This window comes from Corvus hawaiiensis, chromosome 11 (assembly GCF_020740725.1).
Source record: "Corvus hawaiiensis isolate bCorHaw1 chromosome 11, bCorHaw1.pri.cur, whole genome shotgun sequence".
NCBI lineage: Eukaryota > Metazoa > Chordata > Aves > Passeriformes > Corvidae > Corvus > Corvus hawaiiensis.
This window is the reverse complement of record NC_063223.1, coordinates 4431384-4451783: the sequence shown is the minus strand read 5'-3', so window position 1 is coordinate 4451783 and position 20400 is coordinate 4431384. Positions and strand designations below refer to the sequence as shown.

The following is a 20400-nucleotide window of genomic DNA, read 5'->3' as shown; positions in this document are numbered from 1 at the left end:
TGAAGCATAAAATGCTATTTAAATACTATAATTTCAAGAGCAAGCAAAGAACATCACATTTATCTTCACTAACCTTGAATATGCCTGTCCCATCTAATGAAAAAAGTGATTGAAGGGACTTATTTCAGCTTACCATCCCAAGGCCCCCATAAAAGCTGAATGGTAATTTAATTAGTTTCCTTTCTGGTGATTAACTAGGAATTTCTGATCATTTAATCTGAGTGCACTTTGCGTCATTAAGTATCTGTTTCCATTCTTTTACGAGGTGATTAAATAGCCCAGCCCAGGTACCGCTGTCGTTGGTATTCAGGGCTGCTCCGGACTTGGAGTGAACCAGATAGGAAACGTGCAAGATGGGAGCAGCATTTCCAAACCTTTTTGGGACCCAGCTGAGCAGCCGATAAATCAGCAGTTAATTCAGCCTGACAGAACTCTCAAACCACGAGCCAGAGCCCGTGATGAGGGAAGTTGGTGCAGATCTTTGCCTGGTGTGATGCTACCTCCACTTTGAGCCCGATCCCAGGCAGGCAGAGGAGGAGCAACAGCTGCACCAAAGCAGGGCTGAGGACTGGTGTCAAACTGGGGTCAGTAAGTGGGAGATTCTCCCACTGCCCTTCTGACAGTGACATTTCTCCTGACCACAGCAAGTCAGTCACTCTGCTGATAAATCTCCCCCCTCAGTACCAGCGAGGCTGTAACTGCTGGCCTGGCTCATAAAGGATGATTAAATAAATCTATTCTAGTGCTCTGAAGACTGAGCGTGCTATATACTTAACCTTTTATTTAGATTTAAAGCTTATTATAAAGGCTGTACATGCTCTCCAGACACCCATACCAAAAAGGAAACTCACAATCCGTTAAAATGTTGCTTAGCACCATAATGGAATAAGGGAAGTTAAATTATCAGGCAGCTGATACTGCAGCAAAATATACTTCATCAACTCCACCCTAAGAGAAAATCTAACTATCTGTAGCAGGCAAGAGATACCAGAGTGGGTTTCTGAGCACAAATAAACTGTGGTTTATTTTAATCCATTATGCCAGAACAGTAAGAGGGGATTTGATTCCTTACGTGAAAAGAAAAATTTCTAAAAATCCAGCAAATGAACAGTGCCTCAATTCTATTTTCATTTATTTGGACTCCCAGATCAGATGGATATAAAGATGGATCTGAGGACATCTGATCATGCAGGGACTCTGTCTGAATACAGCCAGACTCACCTGCAGCCTGGCACATGCCACCCCTCCAAACCCAAACAGCAGCACTCCAGGGAGGAACAAACCATTAAATCCATCCTCCCACTCCTCCCAGCACTTCAAATGCTCCCTACAACACAGAAGTGCCTGGACCAGCTTTCCACCATGCCCTGAAGGTCACCAGCTCCGAGCTCTCTGCCTGAGCTCTGTCTGCCTCTAAAGCTGCAGCAAGAACAGGTCAGGCCTCGGCTGCACCCTGGGACCCACCAGCTCTGCCCCAGGAGCTGCTCTCCACCACAGCCTTGAGGGAAGTTTCAGGGGTTCCCTTGAAGTCAGATTTTCATGTTGTGTGAGCCTGTACCTTGTAAGAGGTGTCAGACAGGTCAGCAGGAGCACACCACTATCCTCACCGGTGTTTTACATTACGGCAATAACTCGCTGCAGTTTTAAGAGTAAAGGAAGATTTTGTAAGGGCTGAAAAATAGGGTAGGAACAGGAAAATTCCAGTTAGTAGGGAACCACCTACAAATGCTGCCTCACTCACTGTAAAGACTTCCTGGACTTAAAGTTAGACCAAAAAATCATTTCACTAAGACTTTGACATACAGAGAGAAGCTGAAAGCAGCACCCAAGGCATTGCCCAGCATCAGCCCTGAAACCAGGCACAAGGCTGCTTTCCTCCCAGCCCTCACAAATTCTAAGATTGCCTCAATCACAGCCATTTTTATTCTTTTAAAATTAGTTTTATTGTCTTTATCTGTCTTTGGAATTCTGAGCCACCATTTCTTTCCCCCTCAACAACTGCAGGGAGCAGAAACTTGATTTTATCTTTAAGCAGAAGCTGGAACACCTGTATGGCATCGCATTTTACAGGCCCACAACAATATCTTTCAAAGGCAGCTCAGGAATTATGCTGGGCTTTGGGACTTGCCTGGTTTCATTTATCCCAGCCCAGCATCCCAGCAGGAGCCACCTCCCTCCACAGGGTAGTGTGGGATTACACGGGCTGCATTTGTCCCCCTTACCAACAATTAATCCGTTTCTCTGCATGAAATCCTAGCAAAGGCAGGGGAGTAACTCGAGGGGAAAGGTGACAGCCTCAACAGATGATGAGGTGGTGTCATTCTATAGAAACATGATTTCCTAAATCAAGGTTTCCCTCTCCAGTGCTGGAATCAGACAAATCTGCATTAAGCACAAAGGAAAACTGACAACAAATAAGGAAAGCGTCCTACTTCTCCAGCCTGACGTACAGCCCAACCTGCCAGCATCATCTGCCTTCAAAATAATTCATCTGTGCCACTGCCACTTGCCAGAATATTGTTCTTTCAGAGAAAGTCTGGCTTTTTAATTATATAGAATGCTGTAAAAGGTGTTATAATTCTAATTGTGCATTAAGAGAAGTGTCGTGATAGTAAAGATGTATCAGGTGATATTCAGGAGAACAATGCCAAGATGGCAGCGTGGAGGAAAGGCTGCAATTATTCCATGTAAGCTGGGACAGTTAATCATTGTGTTGAACTGGAGGAAGTTTCCTGGTTTGCATTTTTAAACAAGTTCTTGTCTCTCCTTTTGGCAAAGTGTCATTTTTCAGGAAGAGAGCCACAAGTTATTCCCATGGGCTCGCCAACTGAAGTTAAAAACAAGGACAAATCCAAGCCCATTGCCACAGCAGGAGCTGGCAGGGCACAGCCAGGACTCCGAGGACAGGCACTCACTGCTTGGAGTGCTCACACTGATGCTGGCAGGGCTCAGCAACGGGGTAACAGTTAGGTTTTTGAAGTTTTAGGAAGTAAATCCTTCTATCGATGAGTTAAGTGCAGAACCAGCTGGTTTTGCTGACTGATTAAAAAAAAAACCCAAACAAACTCAACCCAAAGCAACCCCCCTCGAGAGGCAGCAGCCTCTGCGAACAGGCAGTTTGAGCAGAGTCTTTGGGGAGACAGCCACTGAAGGAGAACAAGAAACCAGGACCTACAGGATTAGATCCAGGCAGGCTCCAGTCCTGAGGCTCGGGCAGGTTCTGACCCTGGCTGGAGAGAGAAATAACCCAACTTCCATGTTCAATAGTGCAACATTAAATGCATTTTCTAGGTACACACACCTGCACAAAGGTGGCTCAGGAGTGGTGTCTTGCAGGACAAAACGATACAGAGCTGAAATTGGTACCACTGGGGAGACTGTTGAGAAATTTGATTTGGAGCGAAAATTGAACAGCTCAAAGACATGGGAAATGACTGCCTCGCACACAGTGGCCAACATGGGCCAACCCCACACAGCAAACCCAGACCTGTGGTGCCAGGACAAACACTGGGCAGTGCCACCCGAGGGGGCACTGGGAACAGCTCAGGAACAGCTCAGGATCACCGTGTAGAGACTCAGCCCTCACAGGAACAAGCCTTCTGCCTGAAGCAGCTCTCCTAGGGGTTGGTGTTTCTGGTGGCACTGGGACCACGGGGAGCAGGTTGGGGGAACACAGGTTTATCCGAACGGGGCCCTTTGGCCACTCTGCTCTGCGGACACTGGAACCAGGACTCAAATTAAATTGCAGCACTCCTCCACCCTCCCCTCCCCAGCAGGGATTTCTCCCAGCAGCTGTACACAACTGCACCACAAAGCAGCCCAGCTGGGAGCACAGTTTGAGGCATGGCTGGGAAGGGAATGTTGCAGTGGTCCTTCTGCACTCAGGCGCCATTCCCTCATTCCCTCTGCATTGAAACACACCCAGCACCACCCACTCTTCACACAGGGGCTGCCAACCCACAGAGAAGGATTTACTCTGGCACTGACAGCAGTGCCTCTGGTGAAGCTCCTGCTGAAGCACAGGGCTGGGGCTGCAGCCTCCAGGAACAGAGCTGCTGGAAATGATGCTTCGGAATAGCCCAGCATGGAGTTACATGAGGATACAGCGGGAGAAGATGAAGATGAGAAAGAAATTACAGCAGGGACGCGTTGTTCCACAGCCCTAAATCCCTTCTGGGTCATAGTCCACTTGCTGGTACCGGATGCACATTACTGGAATCCACGTGAGGAAATGCAGGAAAGAGATTAAAATGTTCAATCATTTGCAAGAGCTCCCCAGATGAATACCAGTGTGTGCTGAAAGAGCAGCTCTAACACAAAACACTGTGCCGGGCTCTAATCTTGCTGAGAACACAAAATGAATTATGGGGATGGATGCAGCCAGGGCTTATCTGGCTAAGGAAGAACATTCTTGGAGTCAGCTCCTGTGAGCACCTGTCCCAGCAGTACCTGCAGCACCAGCAGCGTCCAGGTGCCACCTGTGGCCTTGGTCCCACAGGGCTTGGAGGAACAGCCAAACCACACCTGAACCCACCTGATCCATCGGGAACAGCCAAACCACACCTGAACCCACCTGTCAGGAACCACCCCCTGCCACCAGCCCGGGCTGGGCAGGGCCCACATGGCCACAGCACATCAGAGATGTCACACAGACAGAACCAAAAGCTACATTAATATAACAAGAAAAAACATCATCAACCTTAGATGGAAAGTTTCTTTGGAAAATTCTGCCCTGAAATCCTTCGGCAGTGCCCAGAGGGAAAAACTTCCACCTGTATTAACTCATTTCATGTCCATTGATTTTTGTTTTACCAGCTGGAATGTAACCATCCCACACAGCTCCTGACCACCTTCCAAATGATCTGAGCGCTGGACACGTCCCAGGAGAGGTTTCTATTTGCTTTGTTTGTACTTTTATGAAGCATTGCTGCTTTTCCCCAGGATTTTATTGCCCAGTAAATGAGGATGCAATGCTGAAAGCTGCTTTGAATTTTGCTGGGACAGAGCTGAGTGGGAATAAAGCCAAGAGGAATGCGCTCCCCCTTTCTCATTTTCCATGGAGAAGCACTTGAGAGCATCTCTTTAAAAGCCTTCCTTAAGAAGACTTAATTTAACAGATGATTTTATTTACTGATTTCCTGGGGTGGGATGTGGAAAGTCTGCAGAGGCCATTCCCTCAAAGGATGCAGAAATCACAGCCCCCTAGCAGAGCTTCCCAGTCCAGGAAGCAAGAAACTGGTGAAATCCCATCTGCCTGAAGAGCTGTGGGAGCTGCATCTTTGGAGGTTCCAAATAGGAAAATCAAAGAATCTGTGGCCACCAGAACCCTTTTCCCTTACAAGAAGTGTCAGCATAATGCTCTGGCATCCAGAAATTATCAAAAACAGACAAAACCTCCTTCAGTTCAATTCCCCCAGATGCAACAGGTCCCTGTCCTCCACGTGCTTTTCCTTTTATCCCCAGAGAGAGGAGTGGGAGTGGCAAACTGAAAAACCTAAATTTAAAACACTTCAAATGTATAAAGCAGAACTTTTTCCTAGTGACTGCCAGCACACATCAATCATTGCTTGTCACTCCAACCCAACAGCACAGCCACAGCCGCTTCTTGTTGCTGCACTCAGTCCTCTTGGCTTCCAATTCCAGATATTCCATCATCTACAAAACTAAAGTCACATCACAGCAACTTTCAGGAAATTTATGGCACTTCCCCCCGGTTTTCTATGGTAAGGGACGTAGCAAATTTAAATTATTTAACCCACATCTGTTTAATCAGGGACAGCTCCTGAAAGCTTCGTTAACTTGAAATGCCATTGCAGCTTTTGGCTGGTTTTTCCCACTCTCCCACTCACAGTATGCCAGGGAGAACAACATCCTCCCACTCTTGGAGGGACACGGCACAGGACCTGCCGCACGCTCATTCCACACAGAGCGATGAGTCTGGCAGAGGGTTTGTGAGACAGCTTTGGGCTGGGGTTGTTTGCTGCAAACATGGACTGGAGAGCCCAGAAAATGGGCTGAGCACCCAGAGTGCGGCATCCACAGGCTTGAGATTTTACAGAACATCCCCAGATTTGGGGATGCTACTTTAAGATATGTGATGGATGTGCAGGAAACAACTTTCTTCAGCTCTTTTATGGAATTGCTTGATTTTTACCCATGAAATCACTTTCGCATTAGAACAACTTCTGTGTATTTAAAAATAGGAGACTGGAGAAATGTAGCTCTCTTCTAAAGAAAAGCCCCCATGGATTAGGAAAAACAGAGATATTGGAGAGTTTCTCCACAGAAGAGGAAGCTGAAACCCTGGGACCCTCAGCCTGTATTGCCCATCCCCGCTTGGCAGATCTCTGATCTCCCCCCACAATTCCCCTCGTTGTTGTTGTTGTTATTACCCCAGACTGGTTTGGGCTGGAAGGGACTTTAAAGCCCATCCAGTGCCACCCCTGCCATGGGTAGGGACACCTCCCACTGTCCCAGGCTGCTCCAAGCCCTGTCCAGCCTGGCCTTGGGCACTGCCAGGGATGAGACACCCCCAGAACGTTAAATCCAGATTTCAGCATCAATAAAACATGAAAGCTTTTAATTTCCAGTGCATTCCACAAGTCGGTGTTTCAGGCCACTGGGGGTTTTCCTCAGTCTCACTCCTTCATATTAACGCTCCCAGGGAGGCAGTTACACCACCAAAATGTCATTTCTAACAAGTTTATGTTATATGGGAATCCTAAACGACCTTGATCAGGCGCCTGCCTGATCCCAACCTGCTAAAAAGCTCTTCTGGCACGAGCTGCAGGTTATTCATCTTTTATCCAGGTGCATGCACACAGCCCTGAGTCATGCACCACGAACAGATGGGAAGTATCTTATATTTATGACCTGCCATCTTTTTTTTTTTTTTCCCCTAGAAATTAATTTTTCATTAAATCACTTCAAAAAATCTTTGAATTCACTGAATAACTTCATTCAAGGAGATAAACTAGGATGGGCAGGCTAGTTTAAGCACCTGTTTGTGCTTAATCAATTAAGCAAATTGACCCCCTGGATTTTGGACAAAACACCCAGGGCAGGTGTGGCATTATCCCTTCTGGTTAAATCAGTGTTCCTTGTCTCTGGGATTTCCTAAGATATAATAACCATGAGTATTAATTAAAAACAGGTAGAGGTGTCACAGGGAAGGTGTGACAGCAAAAAGGGGACAACCCCAGGAGTGGGACCTGGGCCTCTGCATCCCGAGAGATTTGCCAATTACAGATGATACACAAAGAACAACTTTGTAGTGGGTGTTTTGTCAAAAGATTTACAGGTTTGGAGTGGCTCAGGTGTTTAATTGCAGGGAAAGTGCACTTGATGGGAACTTCAACTGCCTGGGAAGAGTTGGGAGCCAAGCAGGAGCCCCAAAGGTTCACAACAGAGTGCTGGGAGAAGCCTCTTGTGTTATATTATCATGTGTATAATAATTAATATAGAGTGTAAAAATATATAAATAAGCGCCACTGGATGTGAACTCCAATTGCCTGGGAATAGCTGGGAGCAGAGTCCCCAGCCACTCACAACAGACTGCTGGGAGAAATCCCCTTGCATTACATTATCATACTCATACTATTATATTTACTAATTAATATCAACTATATTCCCATATAACTAATGTGAAACAATACAGGTAATATTTTTGCTCGGCTTATTGTTTCATCTAGTACATCAATAAAACAACTCTTAAAAGAACCAACCGAAACACGTATTTCTGAAACTCTTAGGAATTAGTGCAAAGGAGCTGGGTTTGGCCCAGTCCCAGCCTGGCACTTGTGGGAACAGAGAGTGGTGCCACTATCAGGGTGGTGCCACCGCCAGGGTGGTGCCACTGTCAGGGTGGGACACCGCCGGGGCTGGCCTGGACGCAGCAGCAGCAGCAGCCCCAGCCCCTGCTCCCACTCCCAACCCCCCAGGGGATGAGCCAAGCCCACTCCTGCTGTTCCAAATGCTAAACTGAGCTTTTCCAAGCCCTGTAAAAATAACCACCCACAGCCAAGGCGCTGCCGAAGCCCATTATTTATACAGCAAAGCCAGGCAAGTGAAGAAGCGGCCAGACTGAAATAGCTGCTTCCACTCGGGCTCAGCAAAGACATTTTAATTGCAGGGCCACACACGGCTCCTTCCCCCTCGTTAGTTCTCGTTCCGCGAGGGAGATGAAAGGGGGGAATTAGGGATGTGCAGGCAACCTGAATCCTGACATTTCGAGAGGCAGTGAACTCCTCAGGTCAGAACACGCTCCATGCACACGTGGGGTGGATAAAACAGGCGCAGATGACATGTGAGGACAGGCCTGGGGACAGCTGACAGCACATCTGGATATCCCGGGTACAGAAGAACCGCAAACTGAGCCTGTGACAAAACATCTCGGATGTTTTAGCTCCACAGATATGGGCAGAAGGGGGCCAGAGGAAACAATGTAGCCCTAAATGTTTTCCCTGTTGGCTTCCCACCCTCGTGGGAGTCCTGTTATTTATATGCGTGAATGATTTATTCCTCTATTACCAGTTACCTCCTTTGATTAAATACATTAGTGCCTTTTAAGTTATTTCAAGGCTACAATCATTTTAAAATCAAATGATCCTTTGAGTACCCTTTGGGAGCTGAATGCTAAACTGACAGTTCCATAATGCAAAAAAATGGTGGTTGTGCTCATTTTATTTAATTAAACTCTACTCTTGATCAAGCAAACCAAATGGGACCATATTAACCCTGGTTTTTGCTTCTAGAAAAGGAATAAAATAAAAACCGGAGATTCTGTTGTCGTGGTCAGATGTTGTCTTTATTCAGCTGACAGCTTAAACTGTCATGTCAGGCAGCCGTAATTTCATTCAGCTTCCCCAAAAGAACATTTCTGGGTTTTACCCCGCTGCTGATCGATTACGTCCAAGTAGGAAACATTTGAAAAATTTTTCTCCCTTCAAGCTTTGCAAAAGATCTGAATTTAAATGGCACTTTTAAGGCTCTTTGGAGCCCAAGTACAACAGCAGCCCGGCTTTTGAAGAGCACACAAAAATACTTCTGGCCTGAAAGAAAGGAGTGAAGTGACAAAAAGAGGAAGATAAAAGCAATTCCAAGTCCCAAACCCACAGAATCCCCTCAGTCTTGGCCTATTCTTTAGAACTAAACCTCATTTTGCAAATCAAAGGACCAGCTGCTAAACTTGCCTTAAAAAAAGAGGTAGGTCCTGAATGCAGGGCTGAGAGAGTCCAGGGGACGCCGGCGCTGCCATCAATCAGTCCCTCAGGTCCTCCTGCTCCCACCAGGAGTCTCCCCATCCCTGGACCCCCAGTCCCGGGGCTCCAATGCCCAGGGATGCTCTCCCATCACTGGATCCGTGCCTAAAAAACAAAGCTCCCGCGAGGAGGCTTCACCCTCGGGAGGTGGCACAGTTCCAGTCAGGGCTGCACAAATGTTGTACCAAAAAAAGCCAAATGTCACCATTTAGAGACAGCAGTCGGTATCCTCACATATGGAATTAGATGTTCCCGGGAAAGGGACTAAACAAAGGAAAAAAATTTCTCTTTGGACAAAACTTTTAAAAATCCCGAAATTCATCCAGAAGCCTTCGAAGTCGATTAAAAGCAATCCTCAAAACATTCCCAGCTTTCACTAGTGCTTAACAACGTGTTTCCCTCTGTGAAAAGACACTTCAGATTGGATTTGCAGTTCTGTCTCGATGTTTTATTTCCCTTTGTGATCGCAGTGATCGCTGCTTTGTAAGATTTATCCTGGGCAATTAATATATCAAGCAGAGAATCGCACGAGGGATTTCCCCAAAGAGATTTTGGCAGCTCGGGGTTGCACTGGGAGCTCCTGCCCGTAGATCTCAGCCCTCTGGAAGTTATTAAACAGCACAAGGATGTCACAAAAGTAAAGTCACTCAGTTAAAAAGAACACGGCACTTTATGCACCCAAAGCCAACGTACGTTCCACCTGATAAAAATCCCAGCTCTCCAGCCCCAAACAACAGGTGTTGGGTGATAAAAGTCAAGACAAAAGTGCTAAAGCCTCTCACATACTTTCCCCAATTTCTACAGCAACAGAGCTGTGACAGAGGGCTCCTGACTGCTCAATTTGATGGCCAGGCAGACTTATAAAAGCTGAGTTTCCTAGGGGAAGACATAATGAAATCAATGCACTCATGAATATGGATGCCGGGCCGGGGCCATCTGTTCGCCACCAACATCTCTTCTTAAAACAAGTTTCAAATATTTCGCCAGAGAGTCTCGTATCTCTATTTCCATGGATGAAATTAGACCTTGGATTTTCAGCACCTCCGGTCATTAAGTGCTATTGTTATGGAAATGTGGGGTTTTTTCCTCCACTGATAATCAAAAGATTGAGTGATAAAACAGTTTGACAAAGTTCAGGTGGAGATTTCATCGGTCTGTGGAGGAGCTTCACAATATTGACAGTCAGGGCACGCCGTGTGTAATGTAAATATAACTTCTCTGTCCTCCCCCCGGGGAGCAAGAGCCTGGGATGTCCTGCCCTCATTTGTATCCTACACCCATCTGATTTCCTTTCGTTTTCAGGGAAAACATCAGAAGGCATTTTTATTCCGCATTCATGAGGCTGGTGCTGATTTCATGTGGGGAGCGGGCACGGGTGGAGGAGCTGCTGTTCCCGGGCTCTGCAGGGCGATGGGAGAGATCCAGGAGCTCCCGGGGTTTGCCAGGAAAGCCAGGTGGATCCTGAGCTGTGTCTGCATTCCCAGATCCTGCTCCCTCTCCCGGTGCCACGCTGTGGGGAAGCTGGGCCTGACCCAGGCAGGGCTGATCCAGCCCCAGGTGGGAATCAGAGAGCTCCTGAGTGGCAGAAACCAAGATGTGGGAATAGAAAACCCGAACCACTGTGGGCATAGACACTCCAAACCCTGCAAAAGAGACAACTGACAGGTGATTTTATCACCACACAGATATTTTAAGGGCAGGTGCCAAGAGGAGGGGGCCAGACTCCCAGTGGTGCCCAGTGAAAACACAAGTGGCAACGGGCACAATCTGACACATGGGAAGTTCCAGCTGAACATGAAGAAAAATTCTTTGCTTTGTGGGTGGCAGAGCCCTGGAACAGGTGCCCAGATTGTGGAGTGTCCTTCCCTGGAGATACCCAAACCCACCTGGACTGATTCTGTGTGACCTGCTCTGGGTGAACCTGCTGGAGCAGGGATTGGACTTGGGCACCTCCCGAGATCCCTTCCAACCCCAGCCAGCCTGGGACTCTGGGAGTCACAAACTGTGTGGCAGCAGGAGCAGAGCTGAAGTCTCTCTTAGGAACGATCTGTCTAAAGCAGGTTGCTATCAATTACTGTGTTCAGTGTTAATTAATCAGCAGCTCTTGGTTACTCAGAGCAACCATGAAGCTGAGACAGCCCAGATGAACAGAATTCCAACTCCTCCCAAAGAAATGAGTCTAAGAACACACTCACAGGGAAGAGAATTGGCTCAGAGTTCTGCTGCTGGGGTCCCACCAGCCTGGCCAAGGTCAGCACCGGCTCCAGCCCCACGGGCTCCAGCAGTCCCACATCTGATGGCACACTTGGCTCCAAACCAGAGCAGACACATGAGGTGTCCTGTGGTGAGCACTGGGGGAAAAAAACAAAACAAGAAGAAATAAATTAATTTACATTTTGAATGTTTCAATTTTACAATATTCCTCTCCATTTCAGCCAATTGATAGTATTTATGTGGCTGTTAAAAAAAAAAAAAAAAACAAAAAACAACAACAACAAATCTAAATGAAAAGATATGGGAGTAAAAGCATCAAAATTGAGTATTATCCAGATAGGCAGGATTTTCTAAATAAACCTCAAAAGATCAATACTTGCCCAAACCTTTTGATTTCATTGAAGTGAGGTTTTGGTCAAAAAAATGCCCCAAGTGCCTGCTGGGATCACCCAGGGACACTCAGCCCAGCCACGCTCCCACTTGGGGATGGAGAACAGCCTGGGCTCATGGCTGGGGCTCACTTCCCAAATTAATTCCTGCAGCTGATCCTAAGCATGGACAGCCTGGGCAGGTTATGCCATAACAGCTTTTCCATTTGCATCCAAATTTGGGGCATTATGCTCAACCTGCTCATCCACTTCCACTCAAAGGTGCAGCTTGCTCAATTTGCATAATAACTATCTCCAGCTAATTATCCCCATTTGTTCATGGAAGCAGCCACTTTCTGTAGGGTTTAAAATTACCATAAGCTGTGCACAAGATCAAGAAAACACCGATTTATCTTATTAACAGTGAAGGAGTTTGTGTGTTAATTAGCAGGGGATTACTCTGGAAATGCATTCAGATGTTCTAAGGATCAGCTCACCTGACACGAGCCCTGAGCACCTCTCAGGATCTGCAGCTCAGAGCTGATGCAGAGGAGATTTAGAAGCTCTAAGAGCAATGAGTGAGGCCAAAGAAGCACCCAGGGAGTCACCATCCTGGGAATTCCTGTTTGGAAAACAGCCACACAGTGTGGGCACTGCAAAAGTGCAGACACCTCTGGGAAGTTATCTAAATGGGAGAGCTGCAGAAAAGAGAGATAACAGTGCTTACAGCAGTGTGTAGGTGAGCTCAGCAAGCTCCTGTGCACAAAAAACAGGCAGTAAAATCTGTTTTTTGCATTTTTTAGATGGAATTTTGGGCAATTTTTTAATAAAGGCGCAAAACTGAGGTCCTGTCTCCTAGAGAGCTTCAGTGCCTCACTGATACTCTCACTACTCTGCTTAGTAAGCAGCTGCTACAGCCTCCCCCTTGCAGCAGCTGTCAGAGCACTTCCCATAATATTCATGGATGCTCCATGCTTTCCAGCAGCAGGTGGTACCATTTCTGTATCTGCAAACGATCAGCATTCAAATCCAGATTTTTCTCCTTAATAGCTACTACACAGCTACAAAGTGTTATCTTTCCTACACGTATTTTTAATACTCCCAGTAAAAGCTGAAGTGGGGACTTGTATTTAAGGAAAAGATGTTCCCATGAAACTTTAAGTGAGAATTTCACACTGGGAAAAGATTAGAATAATACAGACTCTCCAGTATAGAGCCATTTACTCTCCATTTTTCCTATGCCCCAGAAATAGCCTCCTTAATTTTCACTCTGGGGTTCCCAGAGGCACCCATGTGGATGCTGGGAATTGGACAAACTCCTCACACAGCTTGGAAACTTCCAGCCAAAGGAACTCAGAGGATACGAAGAACAAAAGGAAAGCAGATTGCACTAAACAGTTTTCCTTTTAAGGACCCCAAACCCTTTAAAAAGAACTGCAATGTGAAACCCAAACCAAAATAATTATTTGCTGCCTTTCCATCAAAGCCAATGTTAACATTTAATGGAAATGGGCAGTTTTCAAGCCAACACTCACGTGCTGCACTGAATTTCCACAGAAAACAGGTCCTCTATCCATCTCCTTAAAAATCCATGGAATTTGAACACAACCCCTTCCCTAGTAAAGCCATGAGACACAATGTGGTTCCCATAAACTGCATGGCCATAAATCTTTATTTCCTGGTGGCACAATGGATTTCATAAGACAATGGATTTAACAGCTCCTTTTTGCCAACCAGTTCCCTAATTTCTCAGGAAACCCTTTCTGGGTTTAAGGCATGTCTTAAGGAACTAATTTTCCGTAGTGATCCTGAAAAGAGCTGGAGTGTAATTGCCAGGGAATTAATGGAGCCATTGTGCGTATTTTTGTTCTTCATTTCCCCAAGAACAATGCAAACCTTCCAGAGAGATAATGAAGAATATCAAAGGCATCTTTTACATCAGGTGAGGCTCTCATCGCACACCAACCCCATGCAGATAAAAATTAAATGGCAAAACCTTAATCAGCTGCTCTCCACAATTGTTTTCCACATCAGTAAAGGAGCAAGTCAGAAATAAATAACAACACACAATGGCCAGAGGTATTGCTGCTTTTCAGCAATCTGCTGGAATTACTGGCTGTATGTGAGGGCACAACACTGAGAATTATTCCTTCCCTGTCCATGGCAGGGGGTTAGAACCAGAATTCCAGAATCATTTAGGTTGGAAAACACCTCCAAGGCCATCGAGTCCCAGCTGTGCCCGATGCCCACTGTGTCCCCAGCCCAGAACACTGAGTGCCATGTCCAGCCCTTCCTTGGGCACCTCCAAACCTCCCTGGGCATCCCCTTCCAGTGAAGAAATTCCTCAAGTCCAACCTGACCCTCCCCTGGCATAGCTTGAGGCCCTTTTCTCTTGTCCTGAGAGACCTGATGACTTTTGAGTCCCCTCCAGTGGGAACCATTCTGTGGTTCTGTTCACCTCCCACCTCCCTCTCCTTTCATCCCCAGCTTCCTGGAAATGGTGTCCACTCATTCCATCCCTGCAGCACATCCTGCCCAGGCACAGACACTGCCACCATTATCATCAGTCATGATTTTCTGCTGAGGGCTCCCAAAACCACACCCCTGACAGCAACACACCCCTGCAGAGGCTCTGTTACCTTCACCACAGACCTGCTCAAACACCAACGAGCCAAGTACAGCACCAACTCTTTGCTTTTCATGCACAAAAGTGGCTTTTTGAAATGCAAACCAGGTCTCCATCCCATCCTCCTTGGGCAGAGTGTGTCACAGGGAGAGGTGCTCACCCAGCCTGGTTTGGGGGTGGCAGATCAGGTGATGCAGATTAGAAAATCCAACTATTTTCCACAAATGCACTTTCTGCAGAGAAGGTTTTCAGGCACAAGGTTGATTTTGATCTGAAAGACTAAAGAAACATCAAAGGGAAATACCTGTGGGTATACAGCAGTGCTCCTGGAACAAGCAGGGGCTCATGAATACCAACTGAGGAATATTCAGGATAAATATTGTACCCCTGTGTGCAGGTTACACTGAGAGCTCCCCTGAGCCCTGCCCTGCTGCCCCTGCAGCCCCAGGGACACCTGTGACCACCTGTCCTTGGGTTTCAGCAGAGCTCAGGCTGCACCTGAGGTTCTGCAACCAGGTCTCGTCCCATCCCAGGGCTTCCCCCTGTGCCCACCTGGGATTTTACTGCTGAGTCCAGGATGCCCTGGGCTGCAGATGGGATTTCAGGTGGCGATGGTTTGTAAGGGCAGCCCTGGGGATGTGGGACTGTGGGCAAAAGCAAGATACAGCAAAAATGATCATGAACCCAGGCCGAAACCAAAAGGACAATCATCAAAAATGGCAAATTTCCCTCAATTTCTCAGCAAAACTTGCAGAAAAAGCAAAGCTGAAAGCTGGTTTTAAAGCACAGGGCTTTACATGGCTTCCCAGTAAGGATCTCCCACAGCAGACAAAATTCATTTTGATTTATCCTCTGCACTGTTGTTTTTAGCTGCAGCTAAAAACATGGGGTGTATGATTTCTTTTAAAACTCTGCTGTTTCAGGCTAGCACTCAGCAGCTCTGAACAGCTCTTTGCAGTTGCCTTTACAGACCAGCATCATTTCTAATCTCACCCTGGGAAAACACTTGTAAATCTGCTCAATGACTCAAATTTGCAGCTTTCTCCCACTCAGTTTGCTGGATCACTGTCTCAAACAGTTTCTCTGCCCAGTCAGATTTTCAAAGCAAGTTTATAAAACGAGCATCTGTTGATAATCTAGTAAGTCTGGAAAGAAAATATTTCTATCTTCCACACAATGCTGGGAAAACCTTGAAACTTGTAAACAAGCAGGGGATGTGACAGCAGCAATTGATCTCTGTTAACAGCAAAAATACAAAGGAAGGGAAATACGAGTGGAAAAAGTGTATCTGTGCATATTTAATATGGTTTTTGTAGCCAGGCACTTTCGTGACGTTTGACTCAGTGTTGTAATTAAAATGTTCTGTAACGGTGGTAATTACCCCATCAGGTAAGGCACAATGGATGGCAGCACAAACCTACAATAAAATTATCATTTCTAAGTTGCATTTCAATTTTTGTCCATCTTAAGCACCTCCCTCGTGCCTGGGAACGGGGATTTTTAACAGGGTCCAACATGTGATAGCACAGCCCCAGCCTGGAATAGTGGGCTTTTTGTTATCTTTGCTTTTCCTTCTTGATAAACTGCAGCCTTTTGAAGAAAACTAATTCTAATAGATCAAGTGATGAAATTTAATCAAACTAAACCCCACTGAGCACACCTCGATGGTGCAGAGGGTGGCAAGAGTGAGGTGAGAGGCAAAAGGTGCTCCCAGTCCTCCCACACCACAGAGCATCTCTGCCTTCGGGAGCACAAAAACTCCGGAAACTTCTGGAAACCAACCCAGAACATCCCAAATGTCACAAAAATGACAAAGCCCCTTCCCTTTGCAAATGGTTTTGAAGCACACTGACCTTGGAGTGCTAAAGTTTCCTTTTTGGGGGGAAGAGTGGGGTGTTCAGACCTATATTAAACCAAAGTAACATACAGCATCCAATTATTCCAGCAATTCGGAGAATTCTGGGGTTTGGAGCCTTTGCAAAGCATTCTGAGTGCTGCAGGAAGATGAATTATCTCCCATTTCTTGTATCAAACCCTGATGTCATGTCTGGAGAAACACTAAACCCTGTCAATTCTTTCTGTCTTCCCAGGTTCCATCAGTCCTTTGCAAGCTCGTCCAGCAAGCAAATAACCCCTTTCACTTTGGAAAGGGGCAATAAAGATGATGGATGCTTTTTGGAGTTTATTCTTGCTGTGTCCATAAACATTCCCCTAATAGCTCATCACAGCTGACGAGGAGCTTGGCGGAGCCAACTGCTGTTGACTGAAAATATCTCTCAATTTTTTTCCCCAAGCTTGCTGTACAGAAGGAATTATTTATATTTGAATAGCACTCTCCTGTGATCAGGAAATATCTATGTATTTGCCATAGTTAACGCAGGCCCCCACCACGCAGGCACTGTTAATGAGCTTTTATTAAGAAATCCTATTTTAGTCCCTTTCACTCCAGTCCCTCACTCCAGGGGGCCCAAGAGAGGCCCAAGATATTTATCTGGCAAACTTTGTTTTCCCCTACACACCAAGATAATTAAATCACTGAACCAAATTCAAGGCAAGAGCTGAGGAATCACTCCCGTGATTTGCTTTTTTACCCCCAGGATGCTCCCAAAGGCAGAAGAGAATCGCAGAGTGGTTTGGGTTGGAAAGGACTTTAAAGGTCATCCAGTTCCAGGCAGGGACACCTTCCACCATCCCAGGTTGCTCAGCTCTGAATTCCTGCTCTCCTTGCTAAAGATCATTGGAATGATGCCCAATGGTTTTAACAAAGCTGCTTTTGAATAATTTTTTTTTTTGTTATTATTGTATTTTTTTAAATGTCCATTGTTATCTTTCTACCCTTAAAGAAAATCACACTGAAGAAAATGAGACACACCCAAATGTTGATGTTTGAGGGACACTCTGGAGGAAGAAATAAGTGCAGCATTTTAAAATACCATAATTTATAGCGATACCTGCATTTCTGGGAGCGAAGCAAAGGTGAAAAACAGCAGCAGGACACTGAAAAACCTCTTTGAGCAACTTCCACCACAACCTGTACCTTCAGAGGCAACAGACAACAGCACAGCCTGATAAAAATGGGATCTCCCAGCTCTGCCCACTGGAATATGGAAGAGGACACAGTCAGGGACCTGCCATCCCTCCTGCCCAGCTCCCTCAGTGCTCCCTGGCCTTGATATGGGACAAAATGTGCCTTTCTTGGCCATAAGTAATAATAATGTATTTAATACCTGGCACTCCCAATTTTCTCCTGCCTTTAACTATTCCTTGCCTTGCTCTGGAAGCAGGCTGAGGTAAGTAATGTGCAAGGCAAGCACACTGTTGTCACTTAGCAACCTGAAACGGGGCTTGGAACAAAGATCTTTATTTCTGGAACCATTTAACAGCGGTGCCTGAGCCGGGCTGAGGTTTTGGGGATGGCACAACCCCAGCCCCTCTTGCTGCTGCTGCTCCTCTCCAGGGCTGTCACTGTCCCTGCAGCTTTTCACCCTCACCTACACCTCCTAAACTTTATGGCAAAGAGCATGAAGAAAATTAATAAAAGGAGGACAATTGGCATTATTTTGCGACTGTTTCAGCCAATTGACTCCAGTGCGGCCCAAGCAGAGTGCTAAAGCAGAGAACAGCTCACCTTATGCCCATACAGACAGATCCCGTGAGCTGCTCTGCCTTTACAGGCTACCTTGGAATCTCCTCCTCTCTCTGCCCTCATGGCAGTGCCCAAGGACAGGGCAGCAGACCCCGCTGAGCACTTGGAGTGGAGGAGCCCGAGCCCAGCGCGAGGTGGCCCCAGGCAGCCCTGGCACCAGCTGTGCAGGTCCCTCCTGACCTGTCAGGCTCCTCAGCCACATCCAAAGCCCTGGATGAAAACTGGAAATGCTCAGCACTAAATCACTGGGAGGCATGAGTGCCACCTGCCTTGGGGGACAGGGGCCCTTCCATGACCCTGCAGCGAGGCAGGAATGCCAGGCCCATCATCCTCACCAGGTGGGAGAGCCAAGAGCCTCTGCTGATTGCACTGGATCTTCCTTTTGCCTCAGCGAGGACATGCTTAATTACTGCCAGCTTTAATTAGTGTCCCAGTCTCCCAAAGGACTTCAATTCTCTCAGATTTCACATCACATCCCTACTCCTTCCCTGCTGCTGTGGCTGCAGCAGCTCCTGGACACCTCTGGGCTGGAGCAGAACTGAGAATTCACATCAAGTGAATGAACCTGGCTAAACTGGAAATTTGGGGGTGCTGCCTGCTCCCCACCATGGCTGAAACCTGCTTTAATGGGCAATTTAAAAGCAAGCATCCACCAGAAATTTGTCATTTATCGTGTGCTAGAAACAAATGCTGCTGCCCACTGCTCACCCTTGTCTGCTTGAATCCTCCTCATATACACGAGGGGAACTAACTTAGGTATATCCCCGGTAAACCGAAATATCTTGGTAAAAAATTAACATAGGCAGGAGAGTAAAAAATACATAGAGAAAAATGGAAAAGGGAACTAAAGAATCCACAGCCGTTATAATGCCTAAAAAGCCAGATTTGCCTTCTGAATGTTGTTTTTTAAGGAAACACTCAGGATGATTTTTACCTCTTAAATCCCATTAACCAAACTGAACAATTCAAAAAGCAATGACAAAATGTAAAATAAATTCTATAATGTGGCAGAGCAACCCTGTGAGCCCTAACTACAAAGTGCTGCCTCTAATCAAAGCCTAATATCCTAATTCAAACTATTGTTACTATTATTACTATTATTATTGTTATGTTTCTCCTGCTGTCTTGGCAAAAACCATTTCTGCTTATGTATTTTTAAAGTTTTCTGTTAAGGACAACCAAAAATGCCGTATGTGATCAATGATTTACAAAAATTGAGCCTGAGTTTGTATTTAAAATCCTGTCACTGGGAAGCATCAGTTCAGTGCATTTTACCAAATCACAATGAGGATGAATTTTAAGGTGAAGTTTTCCCACACAAATATCCAGATACACTTCATGGGGAGTGAAAAAAATTGTTGTTGGCCTCATTTTATAATGAAACAGATTCAGTTATGAGCTACCCAAAACACAGAGCTCTGACAGCAATGTACAGGCTTTATATGCAAGTCGAGTTAATCCTCTAAGCAGACTTCCAATTCCTGCAGGAGACGGGAATCAGGTGGCATTTGAATTCATATGAGAAATCTGGAACTGTCTGGCTTCACTGTGAATAAAGTGAAGAGTTTGGGGTGAGACAGCAGAAGTGCATCAACCACCTCACTGCTAAATCCCACTGTGACACAAGTCCAGCAGCTTTGGTGATGGCCAAATCCTGCCAGTGCTGTCCTGGGAACAAGCAGGATTTCACCAGCCAGGATGGTAAAACCTGCCTGGTTTTGCCTTCACAGGACCAGTTCCCAGCCCGTCTGTTAGTGATCCTCTGAAACCATGAAGCAGCCCTATGGAGAATGACCCTTCTTGGATGATTTCCACCATGGGCCTGTCAAGGTTTTAGCTTTGCCTGCAGTGGGACTGGAACTGGAAATCGTCCTTGTTAAACTTGGGATTCAGACAGTTTCAATTTGAAAGCCAAACAGGAAAAAGGTTCTGAGTGAAGTGCTTGGAGCAGAACCTGGAAAGAGGCACCAGAGCAGGACAAGGCAATCACCAACCAAAGCTGGAGCACAGCCCAAACAAGCAAAGTTATTGTCAAAAACATTAACAAGCCATGTCCAAATGCCATTTTCTTTTTGCAATCACAATTTATTAGTGGGGTTTTACACATCAGATGGGCAGAGATTGTGCCACCCTTGGAGGTGCAGTGCTGTGCCACACGTCTGGGTGACCAAGCGCAAGGAGATCTTTCCTTGGAATCAGCATTAATCACACAATGGAGCCAGTTTTAAATGCACAGCAGGAAGCGCTTTCCCTTACAGCAACATTAGTCAGGCCATGTGCAAGTTG

At 46.3% G+C, this 20400-nt stretch overlaps 1 long non-coding RNA gene across 1 annotated transcript in view; it reads right to left on the bottom strand.

The window, feature by feature from the left end:
• The window catches only part of LOC125331838, a 58428-nt gene that overhangs the window by 11273 nt on the left and 26755 nt on the right, over positions 1–20400 (bottom strand). Inside the window, exon 3 of the long non-coding RNA XR_007206233.1 lies at positions 11456–11611. This is a non-coding gene — a long non-coding RNA (uncharacterized LOC125331838). The remainder of the gene's footprint in view (positions 1–11455; positions 11612–20400) is intronic.